The following is a 16,512-nucleotide window of genomic DNA, read 5'->3' as shown; positions in this document are numbered from 1 at the left end:
AACCCTAGAAAACTAACTCACCATCAATAAAAATGCATTTATGGCACAAACTGTCAACCTGTGTAAGTGCTAACAATAAAGTTTAACTGAAAGAACAGACCCTGAACAAATTTTGTAACCACAATCATGTGGGAAAAGAAAGAAAATTCTATTTCTCCAGTTTTACCTCTTTTCCTCATTTATTGATATTAATATTTATTAATATTATGTGTAATTTAATAATACACATAATATTTAGGTCATGCTAATGTCCTTTAAAATATACATACATTGAAATAAAGCTAAGTTTATATCTTTGTAGCAGCAGCAGCCTCTGAATACAAGCCCCCTCTTTCCTTTTCCCTCTCCTTCATCTAAAATGGACAATTACGGGGAACCATAGCAGATGTTGCTGGTGAGATGCTAGTAGAAAGACACGTAGGAGATAAAGCTTAGGCCAGGCACAGTGGCTCATGCCTGTAATCCCAGCACTTTGGGAGGCTGAGGTGGGCGGATCACAGGGTCAGGAGTTCAAGACCAGCCTGACTAACATGGTGAAACCCTGTTTCTACTAAAAATACAAAAATTAGCCGGGCATGGTAGTGTGTGCCTGTAATCCCAGCTACTTGGGAGGCTGAGGCAGGAGAATCACTTGAACCCAGGAGGCAGAGGTTGCAGTGAGCCGAGATTGCGCCACTGCACTCCCGCCTGGACTACAGAGGGAGACTCCATTTCAAAATGAAAAAACAAACAAACAAACAAAAAGCTTTGTGTTTACTCTTCCTCAAATTTCTCTTTGGCTCCGTGAAGTGGATATAAATGGATGAGAGTAAAAGCACCCCTGGCTGGGTAGTGGGAATCCTCTGCAATGCCTCAACATAGTTATTAAACCCTTAAATTCAGCTGCGTGAGAAGCTGACAGCAAGAGCTAAAATGTACCCAGACATTGCTTATTCTATCCTTTATTTCTGAACTATCACAGTCTCTGATTTTTAATCTAGTGATAGTTTCTTGTTTTTTAAAAGTCAAGAACAGCAAATACTCCTGCTGAGGATGGCAGTTTTAGTGAGGGTGAAGGAATAGGGAAGTGGAATATGTTGACAACTTACTTCTATAGCAAAGAGATTATTTCTTATGTTATCTGCTTCCCCTGGCTCCTGGAATCTGGTGAAGATGTTTTTCTTTAAATATTGTATGAAACTGGCTTTCCAGGTGGTGTGGGATTTAGAAATTAGATACTTGAACAAGTTGTATAAAGGAAGTGTATATGAACATCGTTTAAAATGCCAAGACATGTGAGCATTCAGCTTGGAATCAATTACAACCTTAAAGCAGGTCTGCCACACTGCCAAGTTGCTCCTCATTCTTTATGTCAGTAAAACTGGACAGATCATAGAGGTAGAAAGTTATGGACATCATATTTGGGGAGATAATTTGAATTGAGCAAATACATAGCTATTTTTAAAAATAAATGCCATATTTGTAGACTCATATATTCTGTTGCTTCAGACACCCTGATTCAAAGACAGACAGACAATCTTTTAATCATTTGAGAAATGAGAATTTAAGAAAAACTCTTCTTTCTGATTATGAGAGAGCGACTTCTTCCAACTCTCTGGAAATCCACTCAAGTGATAGGAATACTCCATCCTCTAAAAATTGTTGGTCTGGGTATAAATTGTTAATCCATTATTTCAAGAAATATTTATTGAGTACTTCCTCTAGGTACTGGCTGCACATCAAGATAGACAAACTTTCTACCAGATGGAGCTTATATTCTAGCAGAGGAACACAGATAGTAAACAAGCAAATAAGTTCAGATACTGTTAAACGCTAAAAAGAAAATATAACACGATAAGAGTGGGTCTTCACTGAAGACCTCAGTGAGAAGGTAACACTGAAGCTGAGAACTCGATGACAGAAAGAAGCCAATCTTGCTCAAATCTTCTAGGGGAAGAGCTTTTCTGGAGGAGGGAATGGAAAGTGTGAGGCCCTAACATGAGAGGAACTTGGCATGTTCCAGGACAAAAAGAAGGCAGTGTATCTGGAATATTGTAATAGGAGAGATGCGATCACAGAGGGTGGTCAGGGACCAGCTCTGGTAGGTGAGGCTAAGGTTAATGAGTTTTACTCTAAGTAGGAAAGGAAGCCCATGGTTTCAGGCAGAAAAGCAACAGGATCTGATTTATATTCTTAACACATGGTTCTGACCACTATGAGGAAAATCAATTTTACAGAAAAAGAGAGGTCAACCAGGAGGCTGTTGCAGTATCCAGATGGGAAATGATGGTGCTTCAGATAGGGTGGGCATAGTGCAGATGAAGAGAACCAGACTGATTCTGTATGTTTTGAAGTTGAGACTTAGTAGGACTTGCAGAGAGATTGGATGTTGGAGATTAATGAAAAAGGGAAATCAAAGATGACTCCTGGATTTGGGGGTTTACCTATCGATTGACAGTGCTTTTATTTTCAGTGAAAATATAAATGATAATCATTAGACAGATGGCAGGGTCAGAAAAAGGAAAGGAGAAGACTTATGGGAGGTTTGAGGAGAGAGGAAAGGTGGGAAAGGGTTATGAAGTGTAAGAGAGAATATAATAGTAAGTAAAAAAGAATTGTTGCAAAGAGTTTTATCTCCCATTTGGGATTAGCAATTAGACAATACAAGATTTCCTAATAGGATCCTTGTCATTGTGACTGTCTTATCTAAGAGAAGGGATGGTCAGAAAAGAGAAATACAAATAGAAAATGCCATTTTACACCACTGTGCCTCTGACGTGTAGGGTGCTCAGTCTGGAAGCCAGGTGGCCTTCTGCCAGACACAAGAGAAACATTATTTTAGAAAAAAAAAATCTTCCTGTAACATGGAAACATTCATATGAGTCTTACTAAACCTGAAAGAATTTACAGCAGAGATAAGCCAAACAAGTTTACTAATAGTGGTAAGAACCCTCAGCCTAAATGTACCATTTCCCACATTCCAGAATCTTGTTGAATCTAGGAAATGAACCTAATCCTATTTACCCATCTCTCCATCCATTTTTCTATTGATTCATTGATTTATTTAATGAATACCGAATGTCTGCTATGGGCTGCTATGTGCTAGTAACAAGGTAGATGTAGTCTCTACCTTCATAGAGCTAATATTCCAACAGAAGAAACAGACAAGAAACAAGTAAAGGAAATGAAATGATGAATGCTCAGGGAAAGCCTCTTTGAGGAGATGAAACTTAAGTCGAGGCATGAAAGGTAAGTGTTGGTAAGCTATACAAGAACCTGGGCAGGAGCATTCCAGACAAGTGTTAACAGGAAAGAATCTGGCATGACCAGAGGGATGCAAAACAGAGAAGAGTGACAGGGGATGTGACACCAGTGCCAGGCAGGGGCCAGCTCACTTAGGAGAAATCAGAAAGATCTTATGAATTTTACTCTTGCTCCTCAAACAAATTTATCCAAAAGTTGCCAGAATAAGCTTCTTAAAAATGTCGATCCCAGCAATCATTTATCTGCTTAAAAACCTTCAGTGGTTTCTCATTGCATTTGAAATTGAATCTAAATTATCCAGCTTAGCCTACAGGACGTGGAATGAATCAAGGATATGGCTTAGATTTTTGTCTTCTACAACTGTATGGTGCACCAATGATAAACTGGAGATGACTAGAAGAAGAAAAGTTTTTTGGGGGGATTGGGAAAATCCCATTATATAATACTTTCAATGCATGTGTAAAAAAATTCCATGAGTATAATTAATTAAGAAAATCTTTGGTGCACTTCTATTCTGTTGTCTACATTAAAGAATTCAGGGCCAGGCACAGTGGCTCACACTTGTAAACTCAGCACTTTGGGAGGCTGAGGCGGGAGGATCGCTTGATATCAGGAGCTCGAAGCTAGCCTGGACAACATGGCGAAACCCCATCTCTACTAAAAATACAAAAATTATCTGGGCATGATGGTGGGTACCTGTAATCCCAGCTACCCAGGAGGCTGAGGCAGGAGAATCGCTTGAACCTGGGAGGCGGAGGTTGCAGTGAGCTGAGATCACGCCACTGCACTCCAGCCTGGGCAACAGAACAAGACTCTGTCTCAAGAAAGAAAAAAAAATCATATTTGTGAGAAGTCCTATGATCAAAAAGTATCTTTATTCAAGACTTCTATTATGCATACTTATTATACATACTTATTACCCATTGGCTATAGTATCTTTATTCAAGACTTCTATTATGCATACTTATTATACATACTTATTACCCATTAGCTATATTCGTTTAGCCTATTGGAAAGTATTTTTTTTTTCAACCCAACTCCTCCAACTGCTTTGCCAGTCCCCAGTCTTCTTTCCAATCATTCCACCTCTCCATAAATTTCATATTTGATATGCCCTAAGTATGACCAAAGCTATTACCACATCTGGGATTTCTCTGTACCCCTCCCTAGCTTTTTTTGTCTCTTAGAACTTTAATTTCACTTTGCTTTGTGCATTTTTTGTGATCTTCAAAACCTTCTGCTCTTTCCCCGCATGCTTCTCCAAAGGTCCTTGTTGCTAGCTCAGAATTTCTCTACCTTTTTGTATATCTATAAAATAATTCCTTCAGAGTATTCTAGGCACACTGTTTTTTCCATCCCTGATCCAGGGTTGCCACTTTCTTTTAATTTAGAGTATAATGTCTACAACTAAGCCTTGGGAATGAACAGACTATCTTTACACTGAGGGACTGTATTTTCCATTGATTCTGAAAGTGAGAGACACAAGGACCCACAATCAAAAGTGCTACCACCTATGTAGGATAAAGTCTCCCGTGTTGCAGGACCATTTGTAGTAGGCAGATTCTATGAAGGATAAAAATTTTGTAGAAAAACATTTGCCTTACTAAAACAACATCACAAACAAAAAACAAGAAGAAGAAAACCCAGTCTACGCTCTATTCCACTAATTATTTTTCCATGAAAGGAATCATAGCATAGTGGTTAGGAGCACAAGCTTTGGAGTCCACCAGAGTTGACCCCAGCTTAGGTTTTAAGCAGGGGTGTGAATGCCATCACTTAACCTTTTTAAGCCTCGGTTTCCTCATGTCAGCAGAGACTATTTTTATCTACTTCATGGATTGTTGTATGGACTACATAAAATATTACTGGTTTATCACTCAAAACCTAGCATATAGACATTTAAGTATGGTAAGTTTTCTTATTTTATACTAGGTAATTACCTTATTGTTTGTGTTTTCGCCATTTCATCACTGTACTCACATATAATTTTAAACTTCTTCCTTAGAACTTTCTAAAATATGCACAATATTTTTAGATTCTGACCTATACTTTCCAGCCTTTTATTTCACCATTCTGTTGCTTATACTCTCTTCCCCCTAAGAAACAGTTAGGACTATGGTTTTAAAATATTTTCTGATCATTTGCAGCATATTTTTCACTGATGGTCTATGAAAAACTTTTAGGAACTCATTGATTTCCTATAAATTTTTTTGTGCTTATATACATATACACACACAAATTATACAGATAACTGTATATTTAAATACTCATATAATTTATATATTAAAAATAAATATAAGTATTCATTTCTATAATTTATTGTGCTTATATACACATATACACACAAATTATACAAATAACTGACATATTTAAACACATATATAATTTATACATAAATTATATATGTGTTATTATATATATTACATTCCTGCTTTTAGGACCTCAGCACAAAAATCAGTCTTCCCCATGAATGAAAGAAACATAAAACAATTATCAAAATATTGTTAGGAATACTATACCAAGAACTAAAGTAAAATAACTCAAATCCCTAGTTACACTGAGGTATTTCTACATGTCTATATACTCTCCATCATGTTTGAATTTCCAGAAGCAGATCATAAAGTTATCAGTGTCATCTTGTGATGATCTAGATAAACCCTTTCAAAAGGCAGTGTTGGCTTTTAGGCCAAGAGGTTGAGCCTCAACAAAATTCTATCTTGGTGCTCACACAGCTCATCCAATCACAGTATCCCTTTTTTACCCAAACCCTTCATTCCCTCACTCCTCCACTCCATGTTTATGCTTAATATAATCAGTGTTTTAAGCTTAGTTTTCATTCACCAATGGCAGAGCTCTATAAATTCTTCAAATGAAACACATTAGCATCCATAAATATTATTTGGTGTTTATACTACATTGTATTTTTTTATAAGTCTTTGTGTTATTTACATGAATAGTCCATACTTTTGGTTCATGGTTTTGCATGCCATCATGACAGATCCCAAAAATTCAACAGAAAGAAGAGGATCAGTTCCAAGGTCTGCTACCAGTATAAGGATAAGACTTGATTATTCATCAATGTTAGGACATTTTTAAAGTCCACACACACTCTGTTAATTATGTCTGCTCCAAATGACACTAGCAAACATGTACAGTATTATTGAAGAATATTTGTAGTTATAATTATATTAACTATAATTTATAATAATTTATATTCTAAATCTAATAAATTCCATTTTAACAAAATAACATCTGCAAATTATTCAAACTCATTAAACCCCCAAATGAAAATATAATCAAAGTAAAATAATTATAAGGCATGTTGGCTTTTGCCAAGTAATGTTTCCATTTAGATAGTGAGGTCCCAGTCCTCTACAACACAGAGTCTTACATACTCATGTTCATATAGTATTTTTTTTTTCTTGAGACAACGTCTCACTTTGCCACCCAGGCTGGACAGCAGTGATGCAATCATGGCTGTCTGTAACCTTGACCTGCTGGGATCCAGTGATCTTCCCCCCTCAGCCTCCTCAGAAGCTGGGACTACAGGCACATGCCACCATGTTTAGCTAATGTTTAGAAACAATTTTTGCAGAGATGGGGTCTTGCTATGTTGCCCAAGCTGGTCTTGAACTCCTGGCTTCAAGTGATTCTCTGCCCTCAGCCTTCCAAAATGTTGTGATTATAAGTGTGTGCCACTGCACTTGATCATATAGTCTATTTAAAAAAATAAACAACTGTGCAAAAATATTTAATATTTGAACTAACGATACATATAAAATGGTATTTAAAAACATTAAAACATATGATCACTTTCAAAGGCTTAGGGTTTTAAATTTAACAGAAAAGAGAATGAAACAATGTTTGATGAAAATGATGCAAGTGTTCATGCACAGATTTAATTTTCTCTCAAACAGCAGGATACCTTGGACCCAGTATAATGAACTCTCGTACACCATCATACAATGAAGAAACAATACTTTTAGAGAATTATCTTTAGGTGAAGAAATTAAAAATGTCAGAGTAAGAAATATACTGTACATAAACATACACATGAAAAGCCTAAAAATCCAGCTCTGACAAGAGACTTACAACTGAATCAAATGCAATTTGAGAAAACCTACAAAACATTTGCTTTCTGTAATCTCTACATATAACTTTAGAAACAGAGATTTTTGCCCTGGACTGGTATAACTAAAACACCCAAAACTTTTACTAACAGCATTTAGCGTAAAGGTGCTGATTTCCTTGGCATATAAATTTTTTGTCTTATTTTCTTTTTCTTTCCCAAATCCACCTATCTGATTAAATATACTGAGTAAATTTTAATTTTTTTTAACACTGCTTTCTGCGTGTTCTTTGCTATAAGTCCATCTTGTTCTGGAACCTCTGTTTTGATATCCTCCCCATAATTATTTTCTCCTTCATATTTTCCTTGTTTTGTATTTAATCAGTATTTTAGCTCATGTCTACCGAAATCACATGATCTAGAATAAGAATGTTTTTTGTATCTCTCAACTGACTTCCAGGAGTGGTCTCAGCTTGCTGGTGAAGTGAAATACCTCATAGAACCTGGCTTTTACCTTCTCTAGAGCTCTTTTCTTCCCTCCTACGACCACATCTCCTACAACCATATCCTGTTCAAATCTACAATCATAAATTTTTATCTTGTTTCTTGAATTCCTACGGAAGGAATCTGAGGAATTTCTTCTACTGGAAAAATGTCTTTCTGATTTATATGGCTTTTCTGCTTTGCTACTACTTGTCTCGGTTTTATCAGTATTACAAAAATCTCTTGGCTCTTCAGACCTGTCTCCAAAATAGTACAGTATTTCACCTGAAGATGGAGAGAGTATCTATCTTTCTCTTTTACTCATGTTTTTTGATATTGTAACTTATCCCTGCTTTTCCAGTAGTTTTTCCACTTCTTGCTTTTGGTTAAGAAAAGATGCTAAAGTATTAGTTGAAACTGGGTTTCACCTTGCCTACTCTGTCTATCTGGTTTGGGGATACCCTAAGCGAATGTCCCTTTGAATTTCAAGCAGACTTGGAACAGTTCCTCTTATGTTTCTTATGCTTTTTGTGACTGGAAGAGAATGAGGATGATGCAGAAACAGATTCATCAGCAGAAGAAACAGGAAGAGGAAGTAGTTGATTTTCTTTTCTTCTTTAGCCTTTCTCCCTCCCTCTCTCTCTTTTTTTTTTTTTTTTTTTTTTTTTTGAGATGGAGCCTCACTCTGTTGCCCAGGCTAGAGTGCAGTAGTGCAATTTCAGCTCACTACAACCTCCACCTCCCGGGTTCAAGTAATTCTCCTGTCTCAGACTCTCGAGTAGCTGGGACTACAGGTGCATACCACCATGCCCAGCTAATTTTTTGTATTTTTCAGTAGAGACGGGCTTTCACCATGTTGGCCAGGCTGGTCTCAAACTCCTGACCTCAAGTGATCTGCCCGCCTTGGCCTTCCAAAATTCTGGGATTACAGGTGTAAGCCACCGAGCTTTGTCCCTTGTTCTCTTTTAAGAGCTTATGTAACTTTCTTCACGTGTTTCTATTTTCTTTGTTTTCTGCTTTTCTTCCTTTTCAGCCTGTTTTTTCTCTGTACTTATTTATGAAGTTTCTGCAAAGCATTTTTTACATCTTTCAAAGTCTCATCCAAAGCCCAAGCTTTCTTCCAGTGACTTTCAGCATTTAAAAACTTTTCTTCTTCTAACTACCCTCTTCTTTCTACAAGTGTCTGTGAGTTGGAGAGTTTTGTAATGTAAGCTCAAAATCTTCTGTTGCTTTGTTCAGACTTCCCTTTAGTGTATTTAATCCTTCATGAACTGCCAGTGTTTTATTTGTTTGTTTCTAGAGCTTTATTGTATTCATTCACAGCATCCGCATGGCATCCAATCTTAAACTGTAATCTTCACACATTTTAAAGCCCAAGATGCATATTGTTACTTTCTTAATGCAGAAACAAAATTGTCTTAAGAGAAATTATTGCTCTGCAGGCCTTTTATTAAAGATGGTGGATGGTTGCAGCAACACGAATGGAACTGGAGTACATTACCCTAAGTGAAATAACTCAGAAACAGAAGGTCAAATACTGCATGTTCTTCCTTCTAAGTGGGAGCTAAACAATGTGTACACATGTACATATAGAGGAGAATAACAGACATTAGGGACTCAGGAGGGTGGGATGGTAGAAGGAGGGTGAGGAAAAAAAAAAGAGAGAGAAAAAAATTACCTATTGGGTACAATGTTCATTATTTGTGTGATGGGTACACTAAAAGCCCAGACTTCACCAGTGTGAAATATATCTATGCAACAAAACTGCACTTGTACCCCCTCAATGAGTTTTTGGTGGTGGTGTTTTTTTTTGTTGTTGTTGTTTGTTTGTTTGTTTTTAGATGGAGTCTTGCTCTGTCACCCAGGCTGGAGTGCAGTGGCACACTCTGGGCTCACTGCAACCTCCGCCTCTCAGATTCAAGTGATTCTCCTGCCTCAGGCTCCCGAGTAGCTGGGATTACAGGCATGCACCACCACGCCTGGCTAATTTTTGTATTTTTAGTAGAGACATGATTTCACCATGTTGGTCAGGCTGGTCTTGAACTCCTGACCTCTTGATCCGCCCACCTTGGCCTCCCAAAGTGCTGTGATTACAGGCATGAGCCATCATGCCTGGCCCTAAATATGTTTTTTTAAGGTGATGGATTATATTAGTCTATTCCTACTTTTTCTAGAAAAAAAATTACTCCTCAATTAACAAATCCCACTGAACTCTGCATGATATTTTTATAGGCTCCAAAGAATTGTTATTTAGTTCAACACACCTCCTGTAGCACAAAGGAAGTTCTTCAGGGCTAATTACACCTAATTTAATACCAGATAGGTGTGGTGGAAGAGACGAGGTATCCAGAGACAGTGCAAGCTTTGCATGGCATCTATCAATATCCTTGATTCCAGCTTGAATGATGTCACCCGTTTGATAGTAAGATAAATAACCCCTATGGTTACTGTGAGAAGACACATTTCTTAATGGACAAAGACCTGTGATTTCTAAGTGGAATGTATCTCCTATGATGCCACTTCATCAACAAATCAACACCATGAAAAATTAAAATTCCTGTATAAAACTAGTTTTTCCAATCACTAAGTCACCATGCTCAATAGTTTGGAAAAACAGCTCTCTCCAATCTACACTGGGTATCTCCATAAATAGTTCTGGGGTGACAATGATTTCCCGCTTATTGCTGGTCCCTAAGTGTTACATCACATGTTTTTGTTTCCTTAACCTTGTCCATAACTCTTTAGATAATATTTTTATTAAGCTCACTCAGTTACAGCCTTTGTGTTTGCCTCTTATTTCCTGCTATTCCATTGACTGATACATTATGGAAAGGAGGAGAAATTGGGAGGGACCAGATGAAGGCAACCATTGGCATTGGGATGCAGTTTAAGTGGTGGAGCAGATGCAGCTAAGAAGGCAGAAAGCAGAATTCAGAAAATATGGGCACAGTCTCGGTGCCGTGGCTGATGCCTGTAATCCCAGCATTTTGGGAGACTGAGCAGGAGAATCACTTGAGGCCAGGAGTTCAAGACCAGCCTGAGCAACATACCAAGACCTCGACTCTACAAAAAATTAAAAAATTAGCCAGGTGTGTTGGCACGTGCCTGGAGTCTCAACTACCTGGGAGGCTGAAGCAAGAGGCTGAGCCCAGGAGATCGAGATTGCAGTGGGCAATGATCACACTACTGCACTCCAATCTGGGTGACAGAGAGAGACCCTGTCTCAAAAAATAAAATAAAATAAAATAAAAATCTTCTTGAGAAGACAATAGGGTCTCCCGATAGAGACCTGGGAAATTTCTTAGTACCTTCAGTGATTCATTTAAAAATAATTTGTAAAGTTGGTCATTCTTCCCTCTATTTTGTTACTGTTCATCTGTTTCATTCGAGAGTGATATCTTTTGATTTTCCTTACACTTTGGAGGTTTCTGGGCCCAGTGTACCCTGCATAATAATGACAATTATGCTTCAAGATATGTTTTCAAGACAGTGTTTACCAACTTTTTGATAAGCTTTTTGTCAGCCTATCTAACGAAGAACCATGAGTTACAGACTTATCAGGAATCAGGTAATCAAAAACAAGTTTATTCCCACTACTTTATTTTCACATATTTATTGTGAGATACTTTTGCTAAATGGGTCTGTAGAAATTTCAGGTTTTATGTCCCTTTCTGTCTTTAATAAGACACGTTCAATAGATTTAGAGCCCACCCAAATTCAGTATAATCTCACTTAAAAAACAAACAACAACAACAAAGAAAAACAAAAAACAAAAACAAAAAAGAAAAGGTCTTGCTATGTTACTAAGCCTGGAGTGCAGTGGAAAGATCATAGCTCACCACAAACCTTGAACTCCTGGACTTAAGTAATCCTCTTGCCTCAGCCTCCTGAGTAGCTTGAACTACAGGGATTCATCCAGCTAATTTTTTATTTTTTGGTAGAGACAAGTTCTTGTTATGTTGCTCAGGCTGGTGTTGAGCTCCTGGCCCCAAGCAATCCTCCTGCCTTGGCCTCCTAAAGAGCTAGGATTACAAGCATGAACCACTATACTCGTCTCTATAATCTCATCTTGATTCTTATATGGGCAAAAATCTTATTTCCAAATAAGGTCACATTCTAAGGCTCTGGGTGGGCATGAATTTTGCGGGCATGGGAGGGTGGGGTTCTCTATGAACCTGTTACAAGGCCATTAAACTTCATGAGTTGCTAGGTACAGGGTTGCCTTCCTGTCAGGCGAGCTGGTGTGGGCTCAGCAGGTAGTACAGACAGGCTTCCACAAGCGGCAGAGATGCCAAAGCAGCCAAGACACTGGGGACTTAAGGAGGCAAGGGCAGCCTGTGTGCAAGAGAAGCAGAAGCAGCAGATGTTGTTTTTAGCTGTGAAAGATTTTCTGAACTGAAAATTAAACAGAGGAATTCTAAGATTTTGGTGGGGTTTTTTTTTTTTGTCTATTTGTTTTGATTTTTTTCAAAACCTTTGACTTCTTTCCCTTTTTGAAACGCTTTGTTTTCTGTTGTCTATTGAAGCTCATTCTCCTTGCTTCTCTCACATTGGATCTCAGACTTCTTTCCTGGCATGTTTGCCTACACCAGACCCTAATGGCCGCTGTCCTGAACCCACCTTCCTCTTTTCATGATTATAAATTGTAGCAGATGATACATTATATGAATGTATCATAATTTACTTAGCCAATATCCTATTGAGGGTCATTTATATGTTTTGAATTTGGGGCTATTGCATATCATACTCTGGCGGACAAACGTGTATGTATACACACACAAGGTACAGATCATATATATTGAAAATAAATATATTATTACACACGTAATTATTTTCTTACAGTGAGTTCCTGGGAATGTCTACAGACATTCCTGTTTGTCACACCTGAGTTGTGATCTAGTAGGTAGAACCTAGGGATGCTGCTTAACATTCTGCAGTGCACAGAACATCCACCCCCCACTCCACCCACAATACCAACGAAGACTGTTCAGGCCCAAAATATCAATAGTGACGAGGCTGACAAATCCTGTCTATATCCCTGCTCTTGACAGTCACAAGGTGAAGCCCAGGAATTTCAGGTCTTTGTTTCTGTACTCTAACGCACATATGGTTTTGCAAATAACCTTTTTTGTTCCATCTCCTGCCTCTGCCTACGTCCTAAAACCCTTTCCCTGTGTCCTCTGGAATTCATCAATTATCAGTAAAATACTCCTTTCTTCAAGATCTTTTCTGAATGGTGTCTTCACCTTCTTGCTCTCATTAAACCTGGCTTCTGGTAACACTCCTACCCCTGCAACCCTCTTAAGCAGTGGATGTTTTCTCAGCTACATCCATTATACCACTGGGAGTGGAGTAGTGGCATGTTGCTTGCTGTTCTCTGAAGCTTCCAACCCCATATTACTCTATCCCTAAAAACACACAGCTTTTCATCACACATCATTACATCTTAATATTTACTGTTTCTTTTGGGGGGTAGGCTCTACCTCAACCCAAGTCATTGCCCTTTGTCTATTAAAGATTCTAGTTCCTGGTCCACTGTAATTCCATGCAATAATATTCTTATTACAATTATTGGTTATTTCAGCACCGATGCAGATAATCCTTTTCACAACCTGGCCTGTCATTTCCTTGACGTTTTCTCCTCTCTATCTCAGTTACTCACTCTCTGAATTTTGTCATTGCCAATAACAGCAGCTCCTCCATTATCTTCCTTATAAAGATCCCACTTTCCAACCCAACAGTCTCTTTTCAGTTTTTTTTCCTCCAGTACTTCAGCTCCAACAATCCTTTGGCCCCACTCCACCAGAAAAAAAGCCATTCATTCTACCAGTTGTCTCCATCTCTTATCTCTCTCAGGTCCATATTTCCTTCTGTGTCTGGCTTAAATTGCATAGTCAGTCATTAATATCTTTCCTTTGCATGTACTCTACACACCCTTGTTCTGCTTAATATTTATCTTCATCTACTCTATGCCAACATCTGAGAAGCTGAACGTGGCTGAAGAGAAATCACACTGTTATGATTGGTCTCACCTAAATTTTTTTTTCTTTTACCAATACCTCCAATGGGCCCCATAAAGCTTTCTAGGAATTTTGTTATATTGTACTAATTCATTCATTCCCCTATACTCCTAGATCAGTGATTCATGGCTATGGCCTGCCCCATGACTTGTAGCATTGGCTTTACTTGGGAAGAATGTTAGAAATGCAAACTTTTTGCCGCAGCCCAGACCTATTAAATCAGGGACTCTGGGTGTGAGGCCTACACATCTTTGCTGTAACAAGCTATATTAGTCCCTTTTCACATTGCTATAAAGAACTACCTGAGACTGCACAATTTATGAAGAAAAGAGGTTTAACTGACTCACAGTTCTGCAGGTTGTACAGGAGGCATGGCTTGGCAGGCCTCAGGAAACTTACAATCATGGCAGAAGGTGAAGGGGAAGCCAGCATATCTTACATGGTGGGAGCAGGAGGAAGAAAGAGCGAAGATGCAGGTGCTACACACTTTTAAACAACCAGATCTCATGCGAATTCAATCATGAGAGGACACTAGGGGGATGGTGCTAAACCATTAGAAACCACCTCCATGATCCAATCACCTCCCTTGAACATTGAGAATTATAATTCAACGTGAGATTTGGATGGGGACACAGAACCAAACCATATCACAAGCCCTCCTGGTGATTCTGATGCACACTCAGGCTGGAGAGCCCAAGTGCTAGCTCCTACCAGAGAGTTAAATCTGACTCATCACCAGTTTTGCTTGTTTTAATTTTTTAGGTAGTTGAATTGAGACATAACTCATATACCATAGAATTTACCTATTTAAAGTGTACAATTCAATGGCTTCTAGTATATTCGCAGACTTGTGTAAACTTTACCAAAACCAATTTTAGAACATTTTCATCACCAAAAAAAAAAAAAGAGAAATCCCATGCCCTTGAGCTGTTATCTCTCAATCTCCTCATCTTTCCCATTTTTAGGTCCAAAGTTGATTTTGAATTAATTTTTATGTACAGTGTGGAGTAGGGGCCCAAGTTCATTCTTTGCTTGTGCTATTCAATTGTTGCTGCCTGTTTTCATAAACAATGTTTTACTGAAACTTAGCCACACCCATTCATTTACATATTATCTATAGATGCTTTAATACTACAACTACAGAGTGTGTAGTTGAGACAGAGACTGTATGGCTTAGAAAGCCCAAAATGTTTGTTAGCTAGTCTTCTGCAGAAAAAGCTTGCTGACACCTGTCCTAAAGGATGACTTTGTATTTTCTTGTTTCCTCAAACCTCCAATACTTTCTTTGCACCTGACTGTCAGCTGAAGGCTCTGCTGATGACTTTGTGAAATTTAAAATGATTGTTAAATAGAAGAGCATTTCCACAAGTTCCCATCACTAGATGTATCAACTCTGTTACATCTGAGTTCATATTCTTTACCTTCTTCCTTGCTTCTACTTAAGACCAACCCTCCACTTGTGTATGAGGTCACATACCATTAATTTTCCACTCTTTTGAATCATTCCCATCAGCATACAGACATACTATAATATTAATCATCATTAAGAATAACTTTTCCTGATCTCACTTTTCTTCCTGCAGTAACCACTATGTTTATCCCCCTTTACTATAATACTCCATGGAAGGGATGTCTCTATTTACTATGTAATTCTCTTTATATCTCTTTTTAAAACTTATTTAAGTTTTATTTCCATGCCTGTTGGTTGGAACTACTCAACTCCACACTTCAAAGCAATAAGAGCCATCTATGACAAACCCGAACCAATCATACTGAATGAGCAAAAGCTGGAAGCATTCCCCTTGAAAACCGGCACAAGACTGATGCCCTCTCTCACTACTCCTATTCAACATAGTACTGAGAGTCCTGGCCAGAGCAATGTGGCAAGAGAGAGAGATAAAGGGCATCCAAATAGGAAGAAAGAAAGTCAAAACATCCCTGTTTGCAGATAACATGATTCTACATCTAGAAAACCCAATAGTCTTGGCCCAAAATCTCCTTAAGCTGATAAACAACTTCAGTGAAGTTTCAGGGTACAAAATAAACATACAAAAATTACTAGCATTCCTACACTCCACTCACAGTCAAGCTGAGAACCAAATCAGGAATGCAATCCCATTCACAATTGCCACGCACAAAAAATAAAATACCTAGGAATACAGCTAACCATGAAGGTGAAAGATTTCTACAATCAGAATTACAAAATTCTGCTCAAAGAAATCAGAGATGACAGGAACAAATGGAAAAACATTTCATGCTCTTGGATAGGAAGAATCAATATTGTTAAAATGGTCATACTGCTTGATATTGTTTGGCTCTGTGTCTCTACCCAAATCTCATCTCCGACTGTAATCCCCATAATCCTCACATGTCAAGAGAGAAAACTGGTGGGAGGTGATTGGACCATGGGGGCAATTTCCCCCATGCTGTTCTCATGAGAGTGAGTGAATTCTCATGAGATCTGATGATTGTATAAGCGGCAGTTTCCCCTTCTCTCACCTGCTGCCAGGTAGGACGTGCCTGCTTCTCCTTGCGCCATGATTGTAAGTTTCCTATCACCTCCCCAGCCATGCAGAACTGTGAGTCAATTACATCTCTTTCCTTTGTAAATCACCCAGTCTCAGGCAGTTATTTATAGCAGTGTGAGAATGGACTAATACACTCCCCAAAGCAATTTATAGATTCAATGCTATTCCT

General features: G+C 38.3%; 1 long non-coding RNA gene and 1 pseudogene across 4 annotated transcripts in view; both read right to left on the bottom strand.

Annotated features, from left to right (window-relative positions):
• LOC103784441 (uncharacterized) overlaps positions 1-16,512 on the bottom strand; it is a 73,017-nt gene that overhangs the window by 47,653 nt on the left and 8,852 nt on the right. The window lies entirely within an intron of this gene.
• On the bottom strand, positions 6,233-15,080 carry LOC100968181 (tetratricopeptide repeat protein 14-like; annotated as a pseudogene).

This window comes from Pan paniscus, chromosome 6 (genome assembly GCF_029289425.2).
Source record: "Pan paniscus chromosome 6, NHGRI_mPanPan1-v2.0_pri, whole genome shotgun sequence".
NCBI lineage: Eukaryota > Metazoa > Chordata > Mammalia > Primates > Hominidae > Pan > Pan paniscus.
The sequence above is the reverse complement of the archived record's forward strand: the minus strand, read 5'-3'. Positions and strand labels throughout refer to the sequence as shown.